Here is a 16,049-nt window from a genome sequence, read left to right as displayed (position 1 = left end):
AGTGGGTTCGATCCCCGGGACCACCCATACACAAAAAAAGAAAGAAAAAAAAACGGTATGCACGCATGACTGTAAGTCGCTTTGGATAAAAGCGTCTGCTAAATGGCATATTATTATTATTATTATTATTATTATTATTATTATTATTATTATTATACTGATTCAGTAAGACTACGGAAACCCTTCACCTCAGCTAACGACTCTGCAATAAAATATTAACTCCCAGGGTACAAAGACCAGAGCAGAGATGTGGCAAGCAAGCCTTGCTGAGGAGATTAAATACCCATACATGGAAACCACAGACAGCACCTTTTTTCTAAGAGTGTAGGCTGTCCCCATAGGAGAACCCTTTGAAGAACGCTTTTTGTTTCCAGGTAGAACCTTTTTGGTTTCCATGTAAAATCCTTTCCACAGAGGGTTCTACCTGGAACCCAAAAGGGTTCTACCTGGAACCCAAAAGGGTGCTCCTATGGGGACAGCCGAAGAACCCTTTTGGAACTCTTTTTTCTAAGAGTGTATAGCCTCCCTAATCATTGGTGATTGACTTAAGTCCGTAGACTGATGAGGAAATCAGTGCATGTGAGATCTACTACTACAGTACCATTGCCTCTCAAGCTGCTGTCACAGCAATAACACAAGCGGGCTAAGACACAGTGGTTTCCTGGTACGTGCTCTAACTATTCAAATAGCCTAGTAGCTAGGATCTCTTTAATTTTTTCCCCACACACATTGTCAGTTATCCATCAATTAATGTGTTACACCCTATAAGCATATCTTGGCCTAACAATGAATGAGTACATTCATAATCCTCCCAGCTTTTGGCTCCATGACAGTAGTAGAGGACTTAAAGCTCTGCTGAGAGATACACAGACTCTGACTCTCCCACCAGGGGCATCATTTCAGCTAAACCAAGAGTATGGCAAAGTGACAGGGGGGAAGGGTTTTTGTTTTAGGTTATTGTCCTACTGTCTGGTGGAAAGCAGACTGAAACAGGTTTTCCTCTAGGATTTTGGCTGTGTTTAGCTCCTTTCCGTTTCTTTTTTATCCTGAAAAATTATCCAGTCCTTAACGATTACAAGCATACCCATAACATGATGCAGCCACCACTATGCTTGAAAGTGTGGAGAGTGGTACTCACTAACAGGATGCATGTTTTGAAATATTTTTATTCTGTACAGGCTTCCTTCTTTTCACTATGTCAATTAGGTTAGTATTGTAGTACAACTACAATGTTGTTGATCTATCCTCAGTTTTCTCCTATCGCAGCCATTGGCCTCATGGTGAAATTCCTGAGTTAGAAAGGACGCCTGTATCTTTGTAGTGACTGGGTGTATTGATACACCATCCAAAGTGTAATTAATAACTTTGCCATGCTCAAAGGGATATTCAGTTTATTTTATTTTATTTTTTTATCTACCAATAGGTCCCCTTCTTTTGGAGGCATTGGAAAACCTCCCTGGTCTTTGTGGTTGAATCTGTGTTTGAAGATATATGTATGTGTGGGGTACAGAGATGAGGTGGTCATTCAAAAGTCATGTTAAACACTATTATTGCACACAGAGAGAATCCATGCAATTTATTATGTGACTTGTTAAGCAAATTTCTACTTATTGACTCAAGACATTTCAGCTTTTCATTTTTTATTAATTTGTAAACAATTTGAAAAACATAATTCCACTTTGACATGATGGGGTATTGTGGGTAGGCCAGTGACAAAGAATCTCAATTGAAACCATTTTAAATTCAGGCTGTAACACAACAAAATGTGGAAAAAGTAAAGGGGTGTGAATTATTTCTGATGTGCAACAATAGTAATCATAATTCTTGTATTTTTATGAACTACACAAGCACCAAAATCCCTGTTTGTTGACAAGTGGCAATAAGTCACTGATATCGATTAGGGGGGAAATCAGGTTGTACGTGCTGTTGAAACTAACACAACAAAAAAAACACATGGAAACTTTTGTCAATCACTCATACAGTGCATTCGGAAAGTTTGACCCTTGACTTTTTCCACATTTTGTTACGTTACAGCCTTATTCTAAAATGGATTAAATAAACGTTTTTCTCATTAATCTACACAAAATATCCCATAATGACAAAGCGAAAACTGGTTTTTAGACATAAAAGATAATAGAAATAAAAATACCTTATTTACATAACTATTCAGACCCTTTGCTATGAGACTCGAAATTGCGCTCAGGTGCATCCTATTTCCATTGATCATCCTTGTGATGTTTCTACAACTTCCACCTGTGGTAAATTCAATTGATTGGACATGATTTGGAAAGGCACACAACTGTCTATATAAGGTCCCACAGTTGACAGTGCACGTCAGAGCAAAGACCAACCCATGAGGTTGAAGGAATTGTCCGTAGAGCTCCGAGACAGGATTGTGTTGGCACAGATCTGGGGAAGGGTACCAAAAAATGTCTGCAGCATTGAAGGTCCCCAAGAACACAGTGGCCTCCATCATTCTTAAATGGAAGAAGTTTGGAAACACCAAGACTTTTCCTACAGCTGGCCGCCCGGCAAACTGAGCAATCAGGGGAGGTGACCAAGAACCCGATGGTCACTCTGACAGAGCTCCAGAGTTATTCTGTGGAGATGGGAGAACCTTCCAGAAGGACAACCATCTCTGCAGCACTCCACCAATTAGGCCTTTATGGTAGGGTGGCCAGACGAAAGCCACTCCTCTGTAAAAGGCACATGACAGCCCGTTTGGAGTTTGCCAAAAGGCACCTAAAGACTCTCAGACCATGAGAAACAAGATTCTCTGGTCTGATGAAACCAAGATTGAACTCTTTGGCCTGAAGGCCAAGCGTCACGTCTGGAGGAAACCTGGCACCATCCCTACGGTGAAGCATGGTGATGGCAGCATCATGCTGTGGGGATGTTTTTCAGCGGCAGGGACTGGGAGACTAGTCAGGATCAAGGGAAAGATGAACGGAGCAAAGTACAGAGAGATCCTTGATGAAAACCTGCTCCAGAACGCTCAGGACCTCAGACTGGGGCGAATGTTTACCTTCCAACAGGACAACGACCCTAAGCACACAGCCAAGACAACGCATGAGTGGCTTCGGTACAGGTCTCTGAATGTCCTTGAGTGGCCCAGCCAGAGCCCGGACTTGAACCTGATCGAACATCTCTGGAGAGACCTGAAAATAGCTGTGCAGCGACGCTCCCCATCCAACCTGACAGTGCTTGAGAGGATCTGCAGAGAAGAATGGGAGAAACTCCCCAAATATAGGTGTGCCAAGCTTGTAGCATCATACCCAAAAAGACTCAAGGCTGTAATTGCTGCCAAAGGTGCTTCAACAAAGTACTGAGTAAAGGGTTTGAATACTTATGTAAATGTGATATTTCAGGTTTTATTTAAATATAAATGTGGAAACATTTCTAAAAACCTGTTTTTGCTTTGTCATTATGGGGTATTGTGTGTAGATTGATGAGGGGGGAAAAACAATTTAATCCATTTTAGAATAAGGCTGTAACGTAACAAAATGTGGAAAAAGTCAAGGGGTCTGAATACTTTCCAAATGCACTGTAAATCAATTATCATGTTGAAATCAAAAGCTCGACAGGGGGGAGATGAGGTTGCGTGTCCTGTTAAAATGTACACAGCTCCAAAACCACACAGAATATGGTAATAATGTGTACATAACTGGTTAGAGGACAATTTGTAGATGACAGCTAGCTACGTTTTGAAGTGTTGCATTTTGATTCAAGTGGGTCGCCAAAGGAGTAAGTGTAGCGCAACACTTTTTTGGTTAATCACTTCCATCGATATCACGCTAAAATCAATAGAACAGGGAGCAAACGTTTGGAGTGTAGCACTGTTTAAACTAACACTATTGAAAGGCCACACGGAAACTTGGAATAACCTATACATTGTTGGTTAAATGAGAACTTGTAGAAGGCTTATATCTATATTCAGGAGGCTGCCATCACGGAAAAGGGAACAGACCACTTCTTCTGTTAGTTAACGTAAACCAGGGGTGGGCAACTTTAATGTAAAAAATTGCGAGCAAGACATTAGTGGCCCCCCTCTTGACAGCAGAGATTTTTTTGTTTTTGTTTTTGAGTTAATTTCGTGCAATTCTATACATTTTATCATGGCGTGTAGAGAAAATGTTCCGGTTTGCTGCAATTCTACACATTTTGCTTTGAGGTGAAAATGTAAGCTTGTGTAAGGTAGTAACAGAAACGGTCCACATTAGGGAAATGAGTGCAATATACAATACTTTAATATGGTAAAATAATTCAACGTCAAATTATAGTATATGTTGTCCACTCACAAACTATTGCAACAATGACATCTATTTCTCACTCATTTAACCATTTAGAGAGTAAAAAAATGCTCTCAAACACAATTTAACCGGGTGCTCTAGACTAGAGTCTCCATAGTGTCTGTGCAGCAGCGTGAACGTTTGACGTCCCTACTAATATGACTAATATGACTAGGATTGTGCCTTTGGCTTCTGGACAGTAAATGAAAGTTGATTTGAAAACCAATAGAACATGCAATAAATGCTGGTTCCAATGGCGTATGAAGTGTTGTTAAAATTAATAATTCCCTCAACATTTCTAAGGTGGTATTTTGGCTAGGCTAGGCTACTTTGAAACAAGGTAAGACATGCTTCATAAATGGCATAAAACCTCCAGGTTTGAAACAATTAAGTTTATGGTTAAATAGTTTCAAAATACTGATCTCCTCCGCTCAGATTCAAGGTGGGTGATGTGCGGTGCGCAACAGGCACTGTCCTTCACTCTCCGGTCTTATGACCATTTGCTCTGAACGAACTGTGCCTCAAGTATGTCGCAGAATAAAGCCTTTAGACGTTAATGTTAATTATCCTTAATTATATTTGTCAAACATGACTGGCGTTTAGGCTATATTAAAGTTTGGCTACATTTTCTGCCCCTTTCCCTTATGTCCGCATCGGGTTGGACATGAGACTGTAGCCAATATGCATATCAACTACACTTTGACATGTAGGCTTTTTTATTTATGTACAGTACCAGTCAAAAGTTTGGACACACCTACTCATTCAAGGGTTTTTCTTTATTTTTACATTGTAGGATAATAGTAAAGACATCAAAACTATGAAATAACACATGGAATCATGTAGTAACCAAAAAAGTGTTAAACAAATCAAAATATATTTTAGATTCTTCAAAGTAGCCACCCTTTGCCTTGATGACAGCTTTGCACACTCTTGGCATTCTCTCAACCAGCTTCATGAGGAATGCTTTTCCAACAGTATTGAAGAGTTCCCACATGCTGAGCACTTGTTGGCTGCTTTTCCTTCACTCTGCAGTCCAACTCATCCCAAACCATCTCAATTGGGTTGAGGTCGGGTGATTGTGGAGGCCAGGTTATCTGATGCAGCACTCCATCACTCTCCTTGGTCAAATAGCCCTTACAAAGCCTGGAGGTGTGTTTTGGGTCATTGTCCTGTTGAAAAACAAATGATAGTCCCACTAAGTGCAAACCAGATGGGATGGCGTATCGCTGCAGAATGCTGTGGTAGCCATGCTGGTTAAGTGTGCCTTGAATTCTAAATAAATCACAGACAGTGTCACCAGCAAAGCACCCCCACACCATCACACCTCCTCCTCCATGCTTCACGGTGGGAACCACACATGCTGAGATCATCCATTCACCTACTCTGCGTCTCAGAAAGACACGGGGGTTGGAACCGAAAATCTCAAATTTGGACTCATCAGACCAAAGGACAGATTTCCACCGGTCTAATGTCCATTGCTCGTGTTTCTTGGCCCAAGCAAGTCTCTTCTTCTTATTGGTGTCCTTTAGTAGTGGTTTCTTTACAGAAATTCGACCATGAAGGCCTGATTCACGCAGTCTCCTCTGAACAGTTGATGATGAGATGTGTCTGTTACTTGAACTCTGTGAAGCATTTATTTGGGCTGCAATCTGAGGTGCAGTTAACTCTAATGAACTTATCCTCTGCAGCAGAGGTAACTCTGGGTCCTCATGAGAGCCAGTTTCATCATAGCGCTTGATGTTTCTTGCGACTGCACTTGAAGAAACTTTCAAAGTTCTTGAAATGTTCCTGATTGACTGACCTTCATGTCTTAAAGTAATGATGGACTGTCGTTTCTCTTTGCTTATTTGAGCTGTTCTTGCCATAATATGGACTTGGTATTTTACCAAATAATGCTATCTTCTGTATACCAACCCTACCTTGTCACAACACAACTGATTGGCTCAAACGCATTAAGAAGGAAAGAAATTCCACAAATTAACTTTTAACAAGGCACACCTCTTAATTGAAATGCATTCCAGGTGACTACCTCATGAAGTTGGTTGAGAGAATGCCAAGAGTGTGCAAAGCTGCCATCAAGGCAAAGGGTGGCTACTTTGAACAATCTCAAATAAACATATATTTTGATTTAACACTTTTTTGGTTACTACATGATTCCATATGTGTTATTTCATAGTTTTGATGTCTTCACTATTATTCTACAATGTAGAAAATTGTAAAAATAAAGAAAAACCTTTGAATGAGTAGGTGTGTCCAAACTTTTGACTAGTACTGTACATGAAAAATAGATTTGAATATTGTTGGCCTCTGATACAATTCTGATCGGTGTAATTGTTTGATATTGTGATTTTAGCGTGAATTCTTTTTACTTGTCCATTCAGACAACTTAAATCTATATTCTTCTTGTCTGACATTTTTTAAAAACTTGTCCCGGACAAGAGGACAAGCGTTAATGTTGAGCCCTGATGTCAAGTCAAACAGCAGTTACCTAGCCAAAGCCATCTACTACAGCCATCTTTACCTCTGCACTGTTATGAGAAAAAGCCGAGTTGTTCCCCGCAGCTGCGTCGATGTGCTCTCCAAAAAGCCAGCCATACAAAAAGCCTTCCCTCTTGCTTCCAGGCGTCTGCACGGTCCTAAAGTCAGCCTGCGAATCCCGCTAAACTGCATTTGCCTTTAATCGGGATGTGAATGATTTTAGTAGCCTATTTTAAATTGTTGGTGTTGAGCTAGGTTATGATGACTGCCATACCCTGCCATACCCAATTGACGCCCCTGTCTCTCGCCCTGTTGGGGTTGACTGGGAGGTGCCCAATGTCCGTCCCAACAGATATGGCTCACAGCTCGTTATTCATTTGGACATTTGGCTGGGTGAGAAGTAGAGCTAAATGCTATATATCTGTTGGCTCAGATGTGGTCAGGGAATTCAGGGAATGGGCTGTTTTTCCTTTTAGTCACAACTACTGTGGACAGACCCTGGATGAGAAATTGCCGGGCCTTTCATGATTCACTACACTATTACAATCTGATGCAACGCCATTGGGGTATTTCTCGAATTACGTGTTTTTGTGTGTATAGCGTAAAATGAAGCAATAGCGTTCAGTGCCATGTAAACCATGTTAATGAAAATGAGCATCCAGTGATGCATTGAGGCTAACCTGCTAGCTTTCATCTGAGAGGAATGGGTCACCGTGTACTCCGATATAGCAGAACAACTTCAGCCTCTCATAGAATGAAGGGACGCGATAAATAAAACACAAGGCATCCAATTAAATCTCCTGGGTGCTCCTGCTCCACTACTCCCTTAAATATTTGAAACTGTCAGGGAGCTGTTTCCACAACCTCTGTCTCTGTGGCAGCATGGGTATATAAAGAAGCATCTGAGATGAAGGGGGAGTAGAGAGAGACATAACCTACAGTGAACCCACTGACTGACTGACTGACTGACCTTCATGCAGCAACAGTAGTTTCTTTCTACCCCTACAAACCCCCGACCACGCTGGAAAAACTCTGGCCACTAGTTACCTATAGACTAACTAGGACACCATTTTCTTTCCTGTGCACATGGTCAGGAAAACCTCCTCACCCTGAGAGTATGATATTGAGTCTGACATTGTGGTCATGTGGCTCATGTCTTCACATAAGATGGCCTCTCTGACTTCCCTGTGAAAAATGCCTTTTAAGGACTTTATATTTGGAGGATAGAGACGCACACTGTTGAGCTCTGATGTGCAGACGGCTCAGAGCTGTCAGTTAACTTCAGGCTTTGTAGTTACTGTTGTTATTACACTGTCTTAACTCGGTCACTGCACTGCACCGAGGGCAGAGGTGTCGGCTAAGAACACTTGGGCTCAGACAATAAACTGTAGGGCCATAAAGGCTCTCTGTATCAGTGTTTGCCATGTGTAAAGCATTTGGATGCTCTTTGTGATTAACAGTACTACCTAGTGTAAGTGTTAGTTATTTTATTGCTATACACTTGCCTATATGACAAGGAGGTCAGTGTATGACTGTGCGGGTGTGTGTGTGTGTCTGCCTTGACTGTCGGTATATTTATGAGTGAGTGTGCGTGTGAAAGTGCACAATGCCTGACTTCCACTTCCTGCTGCTGTAGTGCAGCAGCAGTGTGGTGCCTCAGTCGCCACTCAGGGGGAGGAGAGCAGAGGAGACTGGGGCTGCAACTGGGGCCAAGGCTCGGCCATGCTGGCTCAGCACACCCAGCTCTTATTAACGGGGTCAATTTCGGCACTGATACATGGCCTGTCTGCCTGTCTCTCCACAGCCACAGCCTCTCAGGGCCCAGCCAAACGTGCCAAGCCTAACTGAAACGCACTCAGCAGCAGTTTATAACCTCTCTTATGAATTCCACCCTCCCAATGCCACTTGTAGCAAATAAATGTACTTGACAGTGTTAGCCTGGTTTAAGGGCTTATCAGCATTGGGCTAAGTATCAAAACCACTTACATAAACATTTTAGTCATTTAGCATACGCTCTTATCCAGAGCGACTTACAGTTAGTGAGTGCATACATTTTCATACTGGTGCCCTCAACCACAGGTCTTGGATCAGATTACCCTACCCCCTGATCCTAATGTAAACCATTTGGGGATGGGAAAATAATATAATCTGACCCTGTGTCAGTGGTTAGGGGAAACTACCTACCGACTCTGTCAACATCCCCTCTGACTAACTAACTTCCTGGTTATTCTAATTTCTAAAACCGTCTGACATGAGTCATGACAAGTCACACATAGAGGCTTAACGATTACTATTACCAAACTGTAGTAGTGTAGTAAAACTATTTGTCTTGATTAAAAGTCCCAGCAGCCCTCAATTAAAGAGACGATCCTTACATGCCCTCATATAAAGATTGATTAAGTGTAGCAGGTCTCTATATACAGTGGGGGAAAAAAGTATTTAGTCAGCCACCAATTGTGCAAGTTCTCACACTTAAAAAGATGAGAGAGGCCTGTAATTTCCATCATAGGTACACGTCAACTATGACAGACAAATTGAGATTTTTTTTCTCCAGAAAATCACATTGTAGGATTTTTAATGAATTTATTTGCAAATTATGGTGGAAAATAAGTATTTGGTCACCTACAAACAAGCAAGATTTCTGGCTCTCACAGACCTGTAACTTCTTCTTTAAGAGGCTCCTCTGTCCTCCACTCGTTACCTGTATTAATGGAACCTGTTTGAACTTGTTATCAGTATAAAAAACACCTGTCCACAACCTCAAACAGTCACACTCCAAACTCCACTATGGCCAAGACCAAAGAGCTGTCAAAGGACACCAGAAACAAAATTGTAGACCTGCACCAGGCTGGGAAGACTGAATCTGCAATAGGTAAGCAGCTTGGTTTGAAGAAATCAACTGTGGGAGCAATTATTAGGAAATGGAAGACATACAAGACCACTGATAATCTCCCTCGATCTGGGGCTCCACGCAAGATCTCACCCCGTGGGGTCAAAATGATCACAAGAACGGTGAGCAAAAATCCCAGAACCACACGGGGGACCTAGTGAATGACCTGCAGAGAGCTGGGACCAAAGTAACAAAGCCTACCATCAGTAACACACTACGCCGCCAGGGACTCAAATCCTGCAGTGCGAGACGTGTCCCCCTGCTTAAGCCAGTACATGTCCAGGCCCGTCTGAAGTTTGCTAGAGTGCATTTGGATGATCCAGAAGAGGATTGGGAGAATGTCATATGGTCAGATTAAACCAAAATATAACTTTTTGGTAAAAACTCAACTCGTTGTGTTTGGAGGACAAAGAATGCTGAGTTGCATCCAAAGAACACCATACCTACTGTGAAGCATGGGGGTGGAAACATCATGATTTGGGGCTGTTTTTCTGCAAAGGGACCAGGACGACTGATCCGTGTAAAGGAAAGAATGAGTGGGGCCATGTATCGTGAGATTTTGAGTGAAAACCTCCTTCCATCAGCAAGGGCATTGAAGATGAAACGTGGCTGGGTCTTTCAGCATGACAATGATCCCAAACACACCGCCCGGGCAACGAAGGAGTGGCTTCGTAAGAAGCATTTCAAGGTCCTGGAGTGGCCTAGCCAGTCTCCAGATCTCAACCCCATAGAACATCTTTGGAGGGAGTTGAAAGTCCGTGTTGCCCAGCGACAGCCCCAAAACATCACTGCTCTAGAGGAGATCTGCATGGAGGAATGGGCCAAAATACCAGCAACAATGTGTGAAAACCTTGTGAAGACTTACAGAAAACGTTTGACCTGTGTCATTGCCAACAAAGGGTATATAACAAAGTATTGAGAAACTTTTGTTATTGACCAAATACTTATTTTCCACCATAATTTGCAAATAAATTCATAAAAAATCCTACAATGTGATTTTCTGGAATTTTTTTCCTCATTTTGTCTGTCATAGTTGACGTGTACCTATGATGAAAATTACAGGCGTCTCTCATCTTTTTAAGTGGGAGAACTTGCACAATTGGTGGCTGACTAAATACTTTTTTTCCCCACTGTAACTGGCTTTAACGAAATAGCGTATGAAGAAGCAGACAGGAACTCATTTATTATTATTCACTAAACAACTCCTATCACTCACTTGTGTTTACCACATGTCTTTCCCCTGGCAAGCTGGAATGCACAGCCTTGACCACAACAAAAAAAAGTGTCCCTCTGTAGACAAACAGCACATTGTGGCTGTCAAACTTGGCAGAGCTCTGTAACCCCAACAACTACTCTATGACAATACGATTGAGAGGGCAAAGGAAATCTGAGCTCATTGTCTCCTCAGCACAACATAGCGCTGAAGAGCCCAGAGTCTGAGAGAGTTGTGGTGGGACCATTAATTAGTAGTAGGCTAGAATAGCTATCCAGCCTGTTGACAAGGAGTTTCCCACTTTCCATGCTTTTTAAAGGTAGGACCGTAGTTTAATACTTTTCAGTGTTTTTTTTAACAGGATTTAGGCCTACATGGAAGTTTCTCGTTAGGCAGTTGAAGGGCTAGTGTACATCTGCACATTTATAATTGTAGGAAAATAGCAAATTCTTCTGTAATTGCCACCCGGTGTAGTTGTCCGTCTCCTCCTCCCCCTCTTGTTCCGCTGTCAGACCAGCCCTCAGCCAGAGCCTGTTGGTTAGCATAGCAACAGGATAGTTAGCCCCACATGAGCTACACATCTGGGAGAGCATAACCAAAGATAGATCACAGCTTATTGTTTCCAATGGGAACAAATGAGTCATAGTGGGCAGAACAAGCAAGGAGGTGGGCAGAGCCAAGCACGAGCTAGCAAGATCCTATTAGCCCATTCTAGCATACATCTGCATATTTCTGTTAGGGAACGTCTATTCTGTGAAGTGTGCTTGTGCAATAACTCAATTCGCCTTTGCACTCCTTCTAAACAACGCAATTGTTTATAACTTTGGCAAAGGATAAAGTCTACAAAACGTTGTCCACTCTGTTCAGAACATATTCTAGTTTTGGGAACAGAAAACTGTATTGAGATCAAATGTTTCATCAATGAGAAAATGTGCAGACTGTTGGCCAAAATCCATCTCCTTCCATCTTCTCCCACTGCCGGCCACTGGGCTTCCTCTCACTACCATAATTTGGTAGTGAGTGGAAACGCCAAGCGGATGCTTCACATTTATACATCCAGTGAAATATCTGTCTCATTGTTCTATCTGTGGCATAACAGTGGCTGTTTTACAACGACAGCCTAGGTATTACTCTGTTATCCCAAACACAAAGGCAGCTGAGCTGACACTACCAGGTTTGTTTGAGCTGAACCCACTGTTGTTCGACCTCTTCCTCCCCCCACCTCCTCCTCATCGCTAAGCCTCCTCCATCTTGTCAAAGATTTATCCAGGGGATGCAAGTCTATATAGTTCTTGACTCATCCCTGTAGTGTCATACGGTCTAAGCGTAGTTAATAGAATCAACACTAATCAGCTAGCCTCTCCTTTAGTTCCTACTATATGACCGCCTGGCTTGGCCCAGCAGGCAGTGACGTGGTTAATACAGTGACCTCATAAACCGCAGGCTCCTGGCTTTATGTATCCTCTTACATGCTGACCAGACCACACGCGACATGTTGATTTTTTTTCTCCCACACCATACACGATCAGGACACGCAGGTTGAAATATCAAAACGAACTCTGAACCAACTATATTAACTTCGGGACAGGTCGAAAAGCATAAAACATTTATGGCAATTTAGCTAGCTAGCTTGCTGTTGCTAGCTAATTTGTCCTGGGATATAAACATTGGGTTGTTATTTTACCTGAAATGCACAAGGTCCTCTACTCCAACAATTAATCCACAGATAAAACGGTAAACCAAGTTCAGGTTTCCTTCAGGCTTCTTCTTCTTCTTTGGACTTTATATTTCGGTTGGCAACCAACTTTAAGATGCATTACCACCACCAACTGGACTGGCGTGTGGACCTCAGTTATTCTTTCAATCACCCATGTGGGTATATGCTCCTAAAAACCAATGAGGAGATGGGAGAGGCAGGACTTGCCAGGTTCTATTTTAGCGCCTGGCCACGCAGACATTTTGCAATGCTCGCGCACGCGACACGACCAGTCTGGTCAGCATGTTAGTGTTGCCAATTTCATGCCTGTTGCATTATGGATGATGACCATATGCCTACACATACACACACGCACGCGGGGAGAACGAAACAGCTTGTGTAAATAATTGAGGAACAGTAGTTAATTTTTGTCTTGCTGCAAATGGCAGGATATGACAAACCACTCTCTCTCTCTTAGTGATGCAACTTTCTGTCAATTTTGCTGCCGACTAACCAACCCCCATTAACCGGTTAACAAACGGTTAAATTCGTTCCAAACAGTAAAATGACATGACCAGCAGAAAATACTATACATGGAAGGAACGGAAATGTTTTCATTAAGAGCTTAAAAAACATGCGACAATAGCAAGCCTATCCTCTCATATTATTGAACATGCAACTACTGTAATGAAGCAAAAAATGTAATACATCATTTTCAAACATTTGCCAAATTGCAATTTGTGGGTCCACCTCCGACTCAGAGCACAGAGAATCAGACTGATCCGAACTCACTGGTTCTGGTGGATGGGATACCCTCTGGGGGGCTCATAGTCGATGGTCCTAAAGTCATTTGGAGAGGTAAATTGAGAGGTAAATGTTTATAAGCTCAGCATAACTACCATTTCTTGCTTTCTCAAATGTCAACCAAAGCTTAACATACTTTGTCAATTGGGCCTCACAGAAGTGCTTTCAGTGGTCGACCGTCCAACTGCTCCAACTGGAGAATATTGTTGACTTCCACCGAGGTAACCCTAGGAAGACAAAGAGAAAAATATCAGTGTTAGGGAAACTAAAACTAGATTCAGGTTATTTTGTGTGCAAATGCAAATAGTTGTTATCTGAGATGTTTTATATTTCACTGTATATTCACCTTAACAGATGGTGACCCCAGCTCCCGTAGCTCTCCTTCTGTTTCTCCTGCGCCTTATCGGTGTTTAGTCTCACCTTGATGGATAACAGGAATAAATGCAATTATATTTCATATTACAAATACATTTCTTACATATCTCTTGGAGGGCCAGAAAATAAATTAACAGCGGACAGTAATTTTTACCTGGTCAAAAACCTCCACATCCTTCTCAGTCCGTGCCTGAAGGTGGTCCTCAAAGGCGTTCTGATCTGGTTCGACAATTTCCACCACATCAGACTACAGTACATGCAATAATTGAATATACAATTGCATTGTTTACCTCAGTCAAAAGCTGCGGCTCCCGCTTACAGCCCATAAAAAATTGGGGTAACGATTTACTTTGACTACATATTATAACGCATTCATTACACATCTATAAGTATTTCATGAACGTGTTATAACAGGTCATAATCACATTATTAAAGGTTAATGAAATATATCCATAGCATATCTATAGCGCATTCATGTCATGCTATGCAAGAGCTCATATTTAGGTATCTTAAATAGTCTGCTAAATGGCATATTATTATTATTATTATTAATAGCTGATGCGTCATTACAATGACAGCTTAGTGTCATCATTATGGCTGTAATCAAACGTGTGCTTCTGCCATACCAGTGTTAGTGTGGTTTTGCCAAACCACATTTAGAATATATAGTCTGTACTAGCTCCATTTTTCCCACCGGCCAGTGTAGGCCGTTGACTTACCTTCTTCTTCTTCTTCTTCTTCTCACTGAGCGTATGGGGATCCCCATACATTTTACAGATCAAATCGTGTAGTTGAGAGTGATAACTCTTTTGTAACTCATTAAAAGTCCTCCTCCACATCACAATTAAGTTAATCATACTGGTCTATAATGCACACATGAAGGGTCTATGTATGTATGAATTCTATGCAGTCAAAGTAAAGTCAAATCTATTTTCCCATTCATAAAGCATTTATAGCTAAGCACTTCACGGTAATTAACTGTGCAGTTTGCCACTCTGATCTAAAACACCAACATTAAAGGTCTATGTATGAATTCTATGCAGTCAATATACTGTCATTTCTATTTTCCCATACATAAAGCATTTATAAAGAATTAAAACATGCCACACTGATCAAAAAGAATAAGGACACAACACAGAATGTTAAAGGAAATATGAACATTTTATTAACATTTTCCAAATGTAGCCTAGCACAGAAAACAATTTCTAAGGACATCTCAGAAGAATCCTACCGACATTTTTCAGTCTCACTTTTCCACAGAGGTGTTATATTAGTGTGCAACCCAAACTTCGGACGCTACAGACGATTTTGTGAGAAGACCGATTTTCGGGATGTCTCATTATCTGAATAACACCGCTCTATCGCTGTCACCTTTCACAGCAGATGCGGAAATGCGACAGATATCTCTAGCTTAAACGGACTGATTTTTATGGGGATTTTTTTATTAAGCTTATTAGATTTCCGCGGGGGCGAGGACATCGACTCTAAGGGGTTAATGTTGGCATTATAGATCAGATGGCAAACTGCACAGTTAATTACCGTGAAGTGCTTAGCTATAAATGCTTTATGAATGGGAAAATATATTTGACTTTACTTTGACTGCATAGAATTCATACATAGACCCTTAATGTGTGCGTTATAGACCAGTATGACCAATTTAGGCCTAATTGTGATGCGGAGGAGGGCTGTAAATTAGTTATGATAGGGCTGTAAAAGAGTAATGAGATGACCCTCAACTACAGGATTTTATACATTACATTTACACTGAGGATTCAACCCTGTGGAGATCTTCACTCACCATTGACCTCAGTAAGAAGAAGAAGAAGAAGAAGAAGAAGAACAAAGAAGAAGAAGAACAAAGAAGAACAAAGAAGAAGAAGAGGAAAGAAGAACAAAGAAGAAGAAAGAAGAAAGAATACTGACCGGAGGGGGAAATGGGGCAATTACAGGCTATATGTTACAGGCTATATATATCAACATAATTTTCAAAACCGCTTTTGGCCTTTTGGCATATTCACTAACACTGGTAAAACAGAAGCACACTTTGAGAACAGCCATAATGATGACCCTATGCTGTCATTGTAATCATGCATCTATTAAGATGCCTAAATATGAGCTCTTGCATATCATAACATGAATGTGCTATAGATATGCTATGGATATATTTAATTAACCTTCAATAATGCAATTGGGACCTATTATAACACATTCATGAAATTCTTATAGATGTGTAATAAATGCGTTATGGATATGTAGTCAAGGTAAATCGTTACCAAAATTGGTAAAAGGCCCAATTGGGACCCA

At 41.4% G+C, this 16,049-nt stretch overlaps 1 protein-coding gene across 1 annotated transcript in view; it reads left to right on the top strand.

Moving 5' to 3' along the window:
- Positions 1-16,049, top strand: part of LOC121533626 (ceramide synthase 1) — a 35,292-nt gene that overhangs the window by 1,992 nt on the left and 17,251 nt on the right. The gene's annotated exons all lie outside the window — the stretch shown is intronic.

The sequence above is a fragment of the Coregonus clupeaformis genome, chromosome 20, assembly GCF_020615455.1.
Source record: "Coregonus clupeaformis isolate EN_2021a chromosome 20, ASM2061545v1, whole genome shotgun sequence".
Lineage (NCBI taxonomy): Eukaryota > Metazoa > Chordata > Actinopteri > Salmoniformes > Salmonidae > Coregonus > Coregonus clupeaformis.
The sequence above is the reverse complement of the archived record's forward strand: the minus strand, read 5'-3'. Positions and strand labels throughout refer to the sequence as shown.